Raw genomic sequence first — 15,851 nt, forward strand, 5'->3', positions numbered from 1 at the left:
AGATGGTTCATTATTTTTCAATAAAGGCATGAGCTGCTAAGGATATACGAGTGCACATTTGGGAGATAATTACTACTTTGGGATGACAAATCTAGTGAGGGATAGGAACCCTTCATTTCACAAATTGGGAAATCTTTTGTTGGGGTTATCCTTTGGAATTTCAGGTTTGTTATTTTAAATTGGTCCTACTTATTTGTTTTTTGAGCTGTTGACAAGAGAGAGAAAGGTGAAAGATTATAATTTATTATAGTTAGCTTCCTTTCACAATTTTTTCTTTTTAAAGAGAACTTCATTAACAAAAAAAAAAAAAAGAGGAAATTACAGAGAATGGAGGACAAGACATCCTCCTAGAGAAAAGAAGAGCAATTACAATAAAGACCCTCTCCAATCCCTCAAGATCAGACAAAGAAACTCTAAAGAATGAACCCAAAGGGAAGCAGTGTAAGGGAGTCGAATTGCCATTAAAAATTCTTCCATTCTTCTCAGTCATGGTCCATAAAGCCCAAGAAAGAGAGAAAACACCACATCCCCACAAAACCATCCCTTGCTTACTCCCAAAACCTCCATATCAAACCAGCAGAAAAGTGTTAAAACTGTCTATAGCAGCACCACTACCTTATTAAGAACTGAGAACAAATAAGTCCGAAGCTGCCTGCTACACAACAATGGAGAAACAAATGATCACTAGTTTCACTTGAGATATAAACTTCCAAGGGCTTGCACGAGAAGCATTGCTACTACTTCTAGTATCCCAACCATTCTAATGTAAACCATACTTGTTTCTATCAACCTTGTGCCATAAGGAGTCAATCTCCAAGGGGAGGTGTTTCAGACACCTCATTCCCAAGGGCCAAGACCCAAACCCCCTTAGATTAAGGTCTTGTAATCTTGTCACAAATAACAAGATGATCCTCTTCACCTCCCCTCCCCCCCCCCCCCCCCAACCCCTAAAAAGAAAAAAAGGAAAAAAAAAGAATTCTGGACCACAAGAAATATCTTGTAAGCCTCTCCAAGGTAGCAACTGCACTCGCAGGAATCCTAAACAGATAGAAAATAACGGGAATATTAAAAAATCTGCATGGATTAGAGTAACTTGACCCCATAAGGTTATATAAGCCTCTTACAACCCTCAAGCCTACTCCGCACTCTCTCCACCACTAGATTCAAAAAAATATAAGGAAATAGGATTGCCTCTGAGAAGAAAACCGAAATAAGGTAAAGGCCAATCTAAAATGGTTCAACCAGCATGAACAACGTAGCCTTCCAACTCACCTTCCCCACATTGATTTCCACCACCCTGCTCTTTGACACGTTGATCTTCGATCCGAAATTTTAAAAAATTTTAAAGTGATGGTAAAATCTTTCAGAATTTCACAACATTATCTTCAAGAAAGAGAAGGTTATCATCAAACTAAAGATGTGATACATTAACCACCTCCCTACCTTCCTTAAAGCCCCGACTCCCAAGTAAAATCAAGTCTTGAACATGGCAAATCATCCTACTCAAAATGTCAATTGCTAACGTGAATAAAAAAGGCGAGAGAGAATACCCTTGTCAGAACCACCTTGAGGCTTTAAACCAATTCCTAGGCTGACCATTTGCTATTACATAGTCACCATGGCCCATTGTAATCCATTGCCTCCAGACCGCTCCAAACCCCTTCTTATTAGTTGATTCAGAAAACCCTAACTCACCATATCGTAAGTGTAGACACCCCATTTTGTTTGGGGCTTATATAACATAATTTGGATAAATATCCATTAATGCAAAGCAAAAAATATAGAAAAAATGAAAAAAATATAATGAAAAATGAAAATTTTTACATTGGGAAAAAAAAGAAGGAAATAAACAGAAATTTAAAAAAAAAGATCCGGTGGCCATTTTCTCCATACTTGCACCTGCACACACAAGAATTTTAATTAGGAAATCATAATAAAATCTAATTGGTTTTTAAATTTGATTAAACAATTTAAAATTGATTCATCAATTTAATTAACAAATTAGTTTTAAGTTTGATTGATCAATTTAAAACCGATTGGTCAATCAAATTTAAATCAAGGTTTTTTCCCTCAGGCCTATAAATAGAGAGCTTCAGAGGGGACATGGGACACACAAAGACAGAAACACAAAACAGAAAAGGAAGAAAGGAATTGCTTCAATAAAAAATTAAGAAAGAGTTGTGAAAAGAAAAGCTAAGAGTCTGAGTGATTGAGATTAGGAAGTAAAGAGAAGCAAAAGAACAAAAGGTTTTGGATTGTAGAAGTTTTGCATAAAAGGATTCCAGAGGCTTGGGCAAAAGGGGGAGAAGATTGCAAAGTGGAGAATTTAGGAACAAAGATAGGTACTTGTTAATTTTGTGCTAAATTTTAATTCAATTTTTGGCAATGTTGAATTTTGATTCTATAATTAGAGTTTAAACTCAAACAGAATAGATATCAATAATTTTCTCAGAATATACCCAACAAGATTCTGGTATATGACCCAAATTTGGAATACCCAGGTCCGAGTGTTTACCCAGATCCAAACACCCATACCTGATTACCCTGGATCCAAATACCTATACCCGATCATCCTAGATCCGAACACCCATACTCGATTACCCTAGATCCGACCCAAAAGACTTGGGTCAACTTGACTCGGGTCCAGGTCCAATGATCCGAGTATGACCCAATCCAGTCAAGCCCAATCTCTAAAAGCCTAGTGTCTAATCTAAGCCTAGCTCTAACCTAAAAACTAAATACCCCTAAGGCCAGATTGAGGCAAACCAAAGGCCCAATTGGTAGTAATGAATACATGAAACACCAGAATGTCAAATTTATACCTGAGTGATGGTCTGATAGTGTACATGGGCCCACCTTGATTCTGCTGGTCTCCCAAACTGAAACTCCATGCAATATGACCAATGCTATCTCTGCCTTGAGTTTGTAGCTCCACCTACATCACACGCCCATTAATACCGTGATACTGTTGAATCGAGATAGAACTCTCCACATTTCTGTCCTAAGTCCTTAACTCCACCTAAATAACATGATTGTTGCTGCCACAATTTTCTGACAATGGTTTCTCTTTCTTTAGCTGAGTACGCTGCTCCATGGCTTCATCAACAAAATCCATGTCCTCAATCACCCCTTTGTTTGCCATAGGATCACCCAGCTTTAACCCACCTTTCTTATACCCGAGAAAAGTGTACTGTCCGAACATAATACCAAGCCTAGATCCTCCTTCACTTGAATATTGCACCAGTGGACATCCACTCACAACCGAGTAGTCTACCGCAAAACTTGCCCACAATTCACCTACAACTTTCTCATCTAGCGATATCTTTGGCGATTGGTCACACGAGAAACTCGTCATACTCACTAACTTCACCAAAAAGTACCCTACAAGCCCCACATATGATCTGCCCTACTCACAATACTCCTTGAACAAAACCAGCATACTCAACCCCAATGTTTGACTTGCGAGTCTCTCTCCTAGTCTGGTTCTCCACCTCAGCCACTGCATGAAGTACACCAAGACCTTTCGTGATAAACCCACGAAGTATATATATCTATCCCCCTGATCCTATCATCATCGGTTCCCAAACATTTGAATACATGTAGTCACCCATATGCTTTAACTGCAAATCCACCTACAACCGTAACATCCTGCAGGTCATAGATATTTCTCGCTACTTTTTCTCCTTTCATCACTATTGAGTCGCTTTCACACTTTTTCATTTCTCCACTTTCTAACTTGTAACAATATCCATTACAATCTAAAGTACCCAATGAAATATCATTCTTCCTTAGACCCGATTCATGTTTTACATCACATATGGTTCTTACAACATCATCATACATTCTGATTTTGACATTTCTAATAACAAATATTTTGCATGAAATATCATTTTCCATCAAAATACAACCAGTATAAACTGACTTATAGATGTCAAACCATTTTCTAAGATAAAAGCATATGGTATCTCAGATTCAAGAATCATCCATGAGGCACTCCGAACCAGATGAAACACATGGCATATCTCCATCACTACATTCTGAATCTTCCTCCACTACACTTGCAGATTTTTTATGAACCCTTTGGCATATATCGGCCATGGTTCGAAATCGCAGTCGTGGGTAATGTCGCGTAACGGTCGCGGGTGTCACGATACGCGGGAGACGTGCGTGTTACGTAACAGGAAGCTGGCGTAACGATCGTGAATTTTTTTCACGCATGCACAACCATGCCAAAATCAAAAAATAAGCTTGAAATCCATTAATACGTGATTTTTAATGAATTTTGAAGGCTTTCATTCAACCTACAAATGTTTTTTAATAGGCATTATGATTTTATATTTATTTTAGTGCACTAATTACAAAAGAAAAAAGCATATTTTTTTATAGTTTACATTACTTTAATGACTAAAAGGATGTAGAAATGTAATTAAAATGAAGAATCAATTAATTAAAGACATTAAAGACATAAAGTTACTAAAAATGAGTCAATAGACTCAATACTCAATATACACATTACACATACATGAATTTGAAAAGTGATTGGTATCAAATATCAATAAATAGTTGAAAATACATTAATACAATATTACAAATTTATAACATAACACGTCACCACCAAAAAGAATGACGTGGAGGATCTTCATAATTTGCATCTGTATCTTGAGATTAGTATTGGAAATTATCTCCCCATCCTTGTGAAAATACATAGCTGAATAAACCCAAGTTTGCGTCATTTTGTTGTTGCTTTTGAAAATGTACCGGTGGTGAAAATCCAACTGATATAGGAGATGCATAATCTCCTCTTTGACCATATCTTGAATAATGTCCATAAGACGGGGTTAGGGGCTAGTTCTGTGTAGTGTATAGAAGAAGACTCACTAGATCCTGAGATTCTTGATCCACTAGGATAAAAACGTGAGTCGCAAGATGCATAATGTGGATATGTTGGATGAGATTCATATGATTGTGATGATAAACCATCTAAACCGAAGTCGCCGAAACTATGAACCACACCATATGAATCTTTAGCATAATCACTAGGGTCACTACAAGCACTCCTTCTCTTGGGTTGTGAAGATTGGTTCCCTGGAGGAATACCCAAGTCATAATTTTCAGGTTTATCATGTAGTCCATAACGATTAGAAAGATATATATCCCTTACAAATGATGTCCCTATGTCATATCCATAATCATATTCTACACCGCCGCCACCACCACCACCACTACCACCCCCTCCCCCCCAACCTCAGCTCCAGCACCACTCATCATCATCACTTGGTGGGCTCAAACCAAGATTACCATCACTTTGTGTACGTTCAGGGCTTGAACTTGAATCATCATGCACGTTTATTGGTGGTTGATCACCTCCTTCTGCAGTACCACCAACTTCTTCATTTAACCAATTTGAATTGTCCTAACCGTCAAGTAATTGTGTCTCTCTCTCCTCTAACCATTGACTCAAAGGATCATCTTCTTCGAATATGTAGTCCAAATTGATAGGATTGAAACCATCTTCAATTTCCTATTGGCATATTCTCATTGTACCGCTTAACTTTAACCTCATGTTGTAATATACGAAAACAAGTTTTTGTAGTCTTATGTACTTTAATTTATTTTTTGTTTTCATATGGATACTAATGTGGTCTGGTTAAGAACTCTGATTGTTATTCTTTGGAGCTCGGGAGCACACAAGCCATAATGAATCCACCATTCTGCTGCATGAATAATTAAAGAGAGTTTTATGTCAGCATAGCGCATTTTTCAAAAGTCAAATTTGAACATAAAAAGAGAAAATATAGTCATTCATCCATTATTTAGCTATATTTACCAGGATTTGCTTGTTACACTGCCCTTTGAGCCAATGGTGTTCCAAACGTCTCCTGCCTATCTCGATATAGCAACAACTAAAAAAGGATGATTGTGAAATATAATTAATTAATTAGATGTATTAATAGTTATTCTAGAAAGTATTACAAAATACTAGAACAATTCATTATTCAATTTAATGGAACCAATACTTACTTGATTAATAGCCCGAATTTGAGTATCTATATCGGGTACTAACTTGGTTATCACTTTTTTAACCCCATTCACGACTTCTCTAACAACTTCAGGGGAGGGTGGGGCACCATAAAGAAATTGTGGGTTCAAAAAATATCCTAAAATTAAATTTAGAAACATATTAATCAATAGTTTTTTAATGCAACTATGCATAATTTAAAAGTTAAAATAATAATAAATTGTATTTGATTTACACTCACCAGTAGCATGCAAATCTTGGTGCAATTGAAAACTCCACCAGTTGTCAATAATTTTTCAATAGGCTTTGTAGAAATGACAATCTTTTTGAATGGCCAACTTCGCCCTATCAACTGCCTCTTATGTGAAACCCATGGTTGGTTTTTCATCACCATCAACCAATTTAAGAACTTCCACTTAGGGTTCCTGCACTTTAATTATATCGGAGGCCTTTTGCCAAAACTCTTTACCTAAGATAATCTTCTTCGAATCATATGTTGGGCCTGATTTTACCATCCCAAACCTTGAGTTTTTCCAAGCATCAGCTGTAAACCTTTCCCTTCATTCTTGTTTATGCCTAACAATAGTCTCCAAAGTAATGAAGTTGGTGGCAAATCGAGTGATGGCAAGGCGAAGTAACTCTTTATTATTTGTGAATTTCTTCATGAAATTCACTGTCCATGTGTGGTTGTAAATGAAGGAGGCTATTGTTCTTGCATCTTCTAAGACCACCTTTACGTTACTTTTCTTGTCAATATCTTCAAGAATAAGGTCTATGCAATGAACTGCACATGTTGTCCAATAGAGATTGAGTCTCTTCTGCATTAATAATTTTCCTCTTGCCTTCATTGCAGCTTCATTATCAATCACTACTTGGACAACATTCTCCTCTCCAATTTCTTCAACCATCTCGTCCATTAATCTGAAATGAAATTATAGATTCAATAATTACTACTACTTAATTAAAAACATACAAGTTCATAATAATATTTGCATATACAATTAAAATTAGAAAATTACCTGAAATAATATTCAGTTGTTATGCTTGGCACATCAGAGGCATCAACTGACTTGTGAAACACGGTGTCTCTATCGCACTAAACTAAAAAGTTTATAATATGTTTTCTAGTTGATCCTAACCAACCATCACACATAAGGATTATACCTCTCTCCTTCCAAATTCCTGCAAAAGAAGATAGATATATATATATATATATATATATATATATTTTACTAAAAGAGGGCTTCACCTCCTTTCTTTATTGGAAAACCCCTCACTTATGGCGGAGGAAAATCGTGGTTCCAGCAAAACAAGCTACTAACAGATAGAAACGAAACGAAACGAAACGATAACAAAACGAAGATAAAACAACACATTAGACTCTTAAATTAGGAATACCAATTTTGTCAAGTCGTATCATGCCTTTAACTATACGAGGTAGAGAATCAAACTCCAGATATCTCATAGTGGTGCCTTCCTCTCCTTGGCGTGCCAAGAAGTCCGCAGCCTTATTTCCTTCTGAATTGGTGAGCAATGGTGAAATTAATCATGGAAAGAAGATATATAATTTCTCATTTCTTGATACTCTTGTTCCAAATAAATTTCAAATACCTCATAGGTTGATGGACCCTTCACCCCCTTTTCAACCTTTGCATCAATATCAAGCATAGGCTGCATAAATGGAGAGTCAGTAACATTCGTTGGAATCCGATTATAAATTAGGAATTTTCAACTGCTTTTCCTGATTTACTTCTTAAACTTTTCAGTAACTTAGTATTGATTTTTGGTTGTTTTGCACTCTTGTTCCTTCTAAAATAGGATCCATTGCCTTTAGTCTAGCTTCAGGGGCATCGAGATTGATCCATTGTCGTCCACTACTTCCAGCTTCTCGACCACTATAAGATCAAGCTCCTACTCTACTAAAACCACTGGTAGCACCACTGCCAGAGCCACCTACCCCTTCATAAATATTACCCCCTCCAATTGTTCTTGCTCGAAATCTTTGTCTCTCTTCCCATTGTTGTTGTGATCATATGCTTTCTTGTCGAGCAAATCTCATACTTTCTTCTTTCTAGTCTTCTTCATCACTCAAATTCTAAAAATCTCCTCTAATTTGGGCTTCTGCTTCATCTTGCCTTTTTTGTGTCTCTTTTCTTCTCAGCATATTGTTGTAGATGTTTCATTATTTGTTCTCATGTGTGGTCACATTTGAGCGTCCAGCTATTTGACCATTTTTATGTGTCAAGTGTTGTTTCAAACGTGTAATGTCTCCTTTAATTATCTTCCCACACAACTTACACATAATAACATGTTTGTTACCGTCCACCGCAGTGCTAAAATGCCATCCAATGTCCCCATTAGGTAAGTTCTCATTTCCTTTCTCACGTGGCATCTTGATAGACTTGATTTGATGATTTCTACACAACACACAAAGAAAATACAAAGTTACAGGCTTATAGCCTTTATAAAAAAATGACTAGTATAATATAATTAGTAATTTAGTAAATATTAAATAGTAAGTACTAAATAGTTCTAATTTTAAATACTTATTACATAAAAATAAAATATAATATTTTATTAAAAATAATAAGTAATGTTTATTTAAAATATTTAAATAAATAAAATTATAAAATATTAGATATTTTATTTATTAGTAAAATAAGAGTGTTTATGCATATATTTAAGGGATGTGTTCTCTTGTTGAAAGGATTTCAATAAATACGTATCTTTAAAAAAAATATATTCATTTATCTTTAAAAAGATATTTTCATTATTGTTTATAACTTGATTTTATTTTCGTTTATAATAAGAAATTAACATTATAATTTTAAAGGTGAAAAAAGCTTTTGCTCTACTTTCATATACATCACTAATAGAGAACCATACAATACAAATTGATTATTTAACTTTTTAAGCATTTTCTCAGTATATGGATTAAAATAATTTTTTCCCAAAAATTCTTGTAGTAAAAATCAGAATTATTAATGTACTAAGTTAAAATTTTGTTTATTAAGTTATCAATTTTTACTTTATTTGATAACTAAAAACAAAAAATAGATCATGCAAAGATTTTTTTTTTACCTAATTTCAAATTTAAGGTCAAAATGATGTTTTAAAACTTAAAAAATATTAAGAAAAAAGAAATATGAGATGGAATTAGATTTTCATAATTACTTTTCAAAAAAAATAAGACAATTAAAATATTCATAAGTTAAGAAAAATTTATTTTACATATGATTATTATTGATTTCTAATTTTTTACTATATTAAATTACTATTATTTTATTCAATTTAACATACATGATACAAGTTACAATTAAAACAAAATATAATTTTTTTTAAAAGAAAAATATAATGAAAAGTTTAAGTGGCTAGTGAGTCTTGACTCTTAACCTTAAATCTCATACGTGCGCTGGAGAGTGGAGAATTGAGCTGAGATTGAGAGAGGAGCCTCGAAGGAGTCAAAGCATGAACAGCCAATGACTCCAAACTCTGAAGCCGAAATCGAAGGGCTGGCCGCTAGCGAGTGGCGACGACTGGCGTAGGGAGCTGCTGAAGGGCTATCGGCGACTCGCGGAGGCAGCGGAGCTGCTACAGGGCTATCGCCGATGACTCGCGAAGCTGCTGCAAGTCTGCAACTCCTGCAAGGCTACAAATGTGGCTAGATGAGTAGATCTTATCTCACTCTCAAGCTTCGAAGTGAAGCCTTCTTATTTAGCTTCGTCTAACAACAAATCAAAGTCCAACGTATGATTTTTATTTTTGAATGTTAGATTGATGGGTGGTTGGGACTTGGGAGAGGGGGAAAGCAGTGGCAAGCATTGATTTAGGGATTCAGGAATCGTCCTTCAACTGGCAAGCTGTCAGCCAGGGTAATGGTCCGTAACGGACTCTTACGAATTGTAACGTTGGGTAACAACCATTACGGACCATTACGGCGGTGAATTTTTTCCGCTCCGCAATATCGGCCTGTATCGGTTTCGAGGACTTCAATTTCCATTATGTAACAGTCATTATGCTACGTAACGGGCGTTACTTTAAACCATGATATCGGCATTCCAGTTTTCGCCAAACTAATGTCGGAGAATCCTCATCCATGACGTGATACAACACGTCATTAACCAAACAAAGTTGAATGATTGATACTTCCGTTGCTCTCAATTCATTCCAAGTCATTGCATTCATGCTGTCCGGTTGAATTTTGTATAAAACTTTCACCATACCTTGCTACACCAAGAGATCCTTCACCCTTCTCTGCCACAAACTGAAATTTCTGGTTCCATCAAATTTGGCAACATCAAATTTTGCAGAAGAAGATGCAGAAGCTATTACAACTTCGCTCTGATAGCAATTGTTGTGAAAAATGCCCCTCAAATAATGCACAGTAGAATATGTATATTGTGTAAAGGATCAAACAAAATCAAATGCAACAATATATAATAGTGATTATCGAGAATCATTCCACAACCACAACAAATAAACAAAGTAATAATAATAACAATGACACCAGAATTTACGTGGTTCGGCAAAGTCTACATTTATGGGAGCAATCAGCAAAGATTTCACTATGAAGATCACAAAATACACAATACAATGAGTTTCAATGATCTCTCCTTCTCTCATCAAAATATACCCAGAGTGGTATATTTAATAACCCCACAGAGGCTTCCCTTCAAATGTCCAACCGTCCTAACGTTCACATTCAAAATTTGAAATCATCCTCGCAACCCCGAGTCCATTCGTTGAAGAATAGGGCCCATTTGTCGACGATTAGTGTCCATTCGTCGACGAATCGAGCATATTCGTTGACGAAGTCTGAATGTCTGAATTTTATCTGCTCTCAATACCTCCATTCATCGACAAATGCCTGCTGCACAACACCAATGACTTCACACATATGTTTTTCTTCCTTTGTTTATGAACTCCACCAAGTATGAGAGCCACAAAATACACAACAATCTCCACCTTGGCGATTATATGCCCCTTAGGAGAACCTGAAAAACATATCTAATTGCTCCACCTTGACTTTAGAATGTTCGGTTGGGACCGTTTCCTTTCTAGCACTTGGAGACAAACACTAAGTCCAAACGATGTCGCTTGAACTTGCCGATGGTAGCTTCAGCTGCTATCATCAACCCTGATACTATTGTAGATGCAACACCCGAAGACTTCACCTTAGGCTTCCAATAAGACCATCCCACAACATTTAATACAAAAGCTGCTGCAAGCCTTATATCACCAAAGCCCCCTACATAGTCTTCAACAAAACTTACAACTGACGGTCCACTCTGTTGTCTGCCGAAACACCCCATTGCACAAATTATAGGGAACTTTTGACATATCTCGTACATCACTGCCCGTTCTTGGGTACCGAACGGTAGACATTCTAAATTGATTCTCCATTGAACCCCCTTGAGACAGCAAACAAAGTCTCCCTACGGCTCCATCCATAAAGCCACCCTGAGATAACACCAATCTCCCTGTAGTCATGTCCACAAAACCACCCTGAGATAAAATCAATCTCCTTGCAGTTTTGTCCATGCGAATCAGCAAACCAAGACCCATCTTGGTCGTACCCAACACATTCATGTCAAAAATTTTCAACAGAATTCCCAACTGATTAGCCTCAGTTAAAATTTTTCCAGCCAATAACATATCATTCACACACAACAGATACATTACTCTACTGCATCTTATCACCCTCTTCCACACTGGAAGTCTCATCAACTCACACACCTGGTACATATGCAATACATCGATTTTCTCTACCATAACACTTATCCTTCTATTTTTCCCTTTGCTATGCATTGCAACTTGAAAAATAGTAGATAGCTTGCTGCTGGTAGTAATGAATATATGAAACACCTGAATGTCAAATTTATACCTAAGTGGTGGTTTGATAATGTACATGGGCCCACCTTGATTTTGCTGGTCTCCCAAGTTGAAACTCCATGCAATATGACCAATGTCATCTCTGACCTGAGTTTGTAGCTCAACTTGTATCACATGCCCATTCATACCGTGATACTGTTGACCCGACATAGAACTCCCCGCATTTCTGCTCTGAGTCCTTAACTCCACCCTAATAACATGATTGCTGTTGCAGCAGTTTTTTAGCAATTATTTCTCTTTCTTTACCTGAGTACGTTGCTCCATGGCTTTATCAACAAAAGTCATGTCCTCGATCACCCCTTTGTTTGTCATAGGATCACAGCTTGAACCCACGTTTCTTATACCCCAGAAAAGTGTATTGTCCGAAGGTAACACCAAGCCTAGATCCTCGATCACTAGAATATTGCACCTGGACATCCACTCACAACCGAGTAATCTATCGCAAAATCGGCCTACAATTCACCTACAACTTTCCCATCTAGCGATATCTTTGACGATCGGTCACACGAGAAACGCGTCATACTCACTGACTTCACCAAGAAGTACCCTGCAAGCCCTGCATATGATCTGTCCTGCTCACAATACTCCTTGAACAAAAACAGCGTACTCAGCCCCAATGTTTGACTTGAGAGTCTCTCTTCCAGTCTGGTTCTCCACCTCAGCCACTGCATGAAGTACACCAAGATCCTTCGTGATAAACCCACTAAATACATATGTCTATTCCCTGATGTTATCATCACCGGTTCCCAAACATCTGGATACATGTAATCACTCACATGTTTTAACCGCATATGCCACAAAATATCTGACTCAGATTTAACAGTTGCAGATCCACTTACAACTGTAACATCTTGCAGTGCATAGATATTTCCCACTACTTTTTCTCCTTTCATCAATATAGAGTCGCCTTCACACATTTTCATTTCTCCACTTTTCGACTTGTAACAATATTCATTAAAATCTAAAGTACCCAATGAAATAACATTCTTCCTTAGACTTGATTCATGCTTTACATCACATATGGTTCTTACAACACCATCATACATTCTAATTTTGACATTTCCAATAAAAAATATTTTGCATGAAATATCATTTTCCATCAAAATACAACCAGCATAAACTAACCTCTAGATGTCAAACCATTTTCTAGGATAAAAGCATCCAGTATCTAAGATCCAAGAATCACCCGTGAGGCACTCCAAACCAGATGAAATACATAGCATATCTCCATCACTACATTCTGAATCTTCCTCCACTACACTTGCAAGTTTTTTGACGAACCCTTAGACATTTATCGGCATTCCAATTTTCGCCAAACTAATGCTGGAAAATCCTCATCCATGACGTGATACAACACGTCATTAGCTAAACAAAGTCAAATGGTTGATACTTCTATTGCTCCCAATTCATTCCAAGTCGTTGCATCTATGTTATCCGGTTGAATTCTGTATAAAACTTTCACCATACTTTGCTACACCAAGAGATCCTTCACCCTTCTCTGCCACAAACTGAAATTTTCGGTTCCATCAAATTTGACAACATCAAATATCACAGAAGAAGATGCAGAAGCCATTACAACTTCGCTCTGATACCAATTGTTGTGAAAAATGCCCCTCAAACAATGCACAGCGGAATATGTATATTGTGTAAAGGATCAAACAAAACCAAATGCAACAATATGAATGGTGATTATCCAGAATCATTCCACAACCACAGCAAATAAACAAAGTAGTATTAGAGCAATGACACCAGGAATTACGTGGTTCGGCAAAGCCTACATCCATGAGAGCAATCGGCATCACAAAATAAACAATACAATGAGTTTTAATGATCTTCTCTCCTCTCATCAAAATATACCCAAGATGGTATATTTAATAACCCCATGGAGGTCTCCCTCCAAATTTCCAACCATCCTAACATTCACATTCAAAATTTGAAATCATCCTCGCAGCCCTAAGTCCATTCGACGATGAATAGGGCCCATTCATTGACGATTAGTGTCCATTTGTCGACGAATTAGGCATATTCGTCGAAGACTTCTGAATTTCTGAATTTTATCTGCTCTCGATACCTCCATTCGTCGACGAATTAGGCCTATTCATCGATGAATGGCTGCTGCACAGCACCAATGACTTCACACATATGTTTTTCTTCCTTTGTTTATGAACTCCACCAAGTATAAGAGCCACAAAAAACACAACAGAGGTGTTTTGTTCAAGTGCAATCACTAAATATGGCTGCGCGTCAAGATTTCAAACATAAATTAGTTTAGCTGTCAAGAAACCCTTAGTTATTGCTACAAGAAAAAATACCACAATAGATGAATAGCGTAATTTGGCAGCAGCAATCTCTGAAAAGAGCAAAAGACAGATTACAAAATGGTCTAATTTATAGATGATTCCCTATAGGAATTTCATTTTAGAAAAGGTGCATGGCAGGAGGAAAGTTTTTTAAATTAGTAATTGACAATGACTGCTGTAAATATCCAGTTGCTGAAGTAATGATGGAAATTGAAGCTTGATATGGTGGAACATCTACAGCCTTATCAGGTTCTTTTGGTCCAATAAAGGGAAGGAAATCTGCATAATATCGAGGAGCGTAGTTAATTTTTCAATTGGAATCACTCGCAAAGGATCCAGTTTAGTTCTATGTAAAACTGATGGACACATGCCATATTAGACTTGGTCATCATTGGCAGAATGGTCTTTAGGTGTTGTCCATGATAACCACAGTTAAGAAAAAGATGATTTTGGATTGCATGAAGGATGTTGATGTCACAGGGAGAAGTAGAAATCATGAAATGTATACCGATCTTTTTTCATGAAACCAACCAATATGTGAGTGAAATTGAGAACTGTTTAATGGAATTAGTAGGTGCTTCATCAACACAAAATCAAGCTATAGGAGATGGGAGATGGGAGATGCTGCCACTGAAAGCTCTGCCTCTGGAATTGCTGGACCTTACTCAAATAGCAATGGAGATTGAAATGAAGAGGACATAGGGTGGTATGCTGCTGAAAATGATTCAGAAGCCCTGGCTGCATGAGAAAATAAATTGCATCATTACTGCATAAGAAATCCTTTCATAATAGAATAAAATCAGTTGAGATTCAATTTTAATAACACTGTTGAGAACTGATACTGCTCTTGAATATACAGGCGGTGATTTGTATCTGTTATGTTTTAACCAAGGTATCCTTCATCAAACAGCATGTGCACATACTCTCCAGAAAAATGGGGAATGGCTGAGAGAAACTACCAGCACCTCCTAGATATTGCCTATACAATCTTTTTGCCCTGATGCTATCCTTTTTCTTCCTACTTTATTGACCATGTCTCTAGCTATTTTAAGTTAAACTATACCTCCGAAGTTGTTATTTCCCAAACTAACATTATTTCATGTTCCCTATGCACGTTAGAGTGTGTTGCATTTGTTCAAATTTTCTTTTGAATTGCACAAACCATCTCCACAAGCTACCAAGTTCCTTTTTTTAGGATATTCCTGTACTTAAAAAAGGTATAAATGCTATAATCCTGTTAAGTGCAACTAGCTGATACATTCACCAAATGAACATTTGTCTCACATTTCTAGCAAGCTAGGCATGGGAAACATATGTGCACCAGCTTGAGGAGTGTTAGGTGGTTAATTTGGAGTGCTTTTAAAGGGGTTAAGTATTAATTAATGACAGTAAGAAGGTATTTGTTGAAGCATTGTTTATAAAAATCTTTTGTGAGCGTAATGAGTTAATGCCAAAAGGAGATCAGCTCTGTCAAAAGAGGTAGGATCACTTTGATCTTACTTCTCCTTGCATTAACCTAGTTCTGCTCTCTCTCTCTCTTTCTCTCATGAAACAGGAATGCCAATGCACGCTGTTTAAATACAGACTCATCCAATGCATGGATGAACTTATTTTCTTCGTTTCATTTCCTACTGCAATAA

General features: G+C 36.7%; 1 protein-coding gene across 3 annotated transcripts in view; it reads left to right on the forward strand.

Moving 5' to 3' along the window:
- LOC131165617 (RNA pseudouridine synthase 5) overlaps nucleotides 1-15,851 on the forward strand; it is a 93,214-nt gene that overhangs the window by 76,240 nt on the left and 1,123 nt on the right. The window lies entirely within an intron of this gene.

This window comes from Malania oleifera, chromosome 10, assembly GCF_029873635.1.
Source record: "Malania oleifera isolate guangnan ecotype guangnan chromosome 10, ASM2987363v1, whole genome shotgun sequence".
NCBI lineage: Eukaryota > Viridiplantae > Streptophyta > Magnoliopsida > Santalales > Ximeniaceae > Malania > Malania oleifera.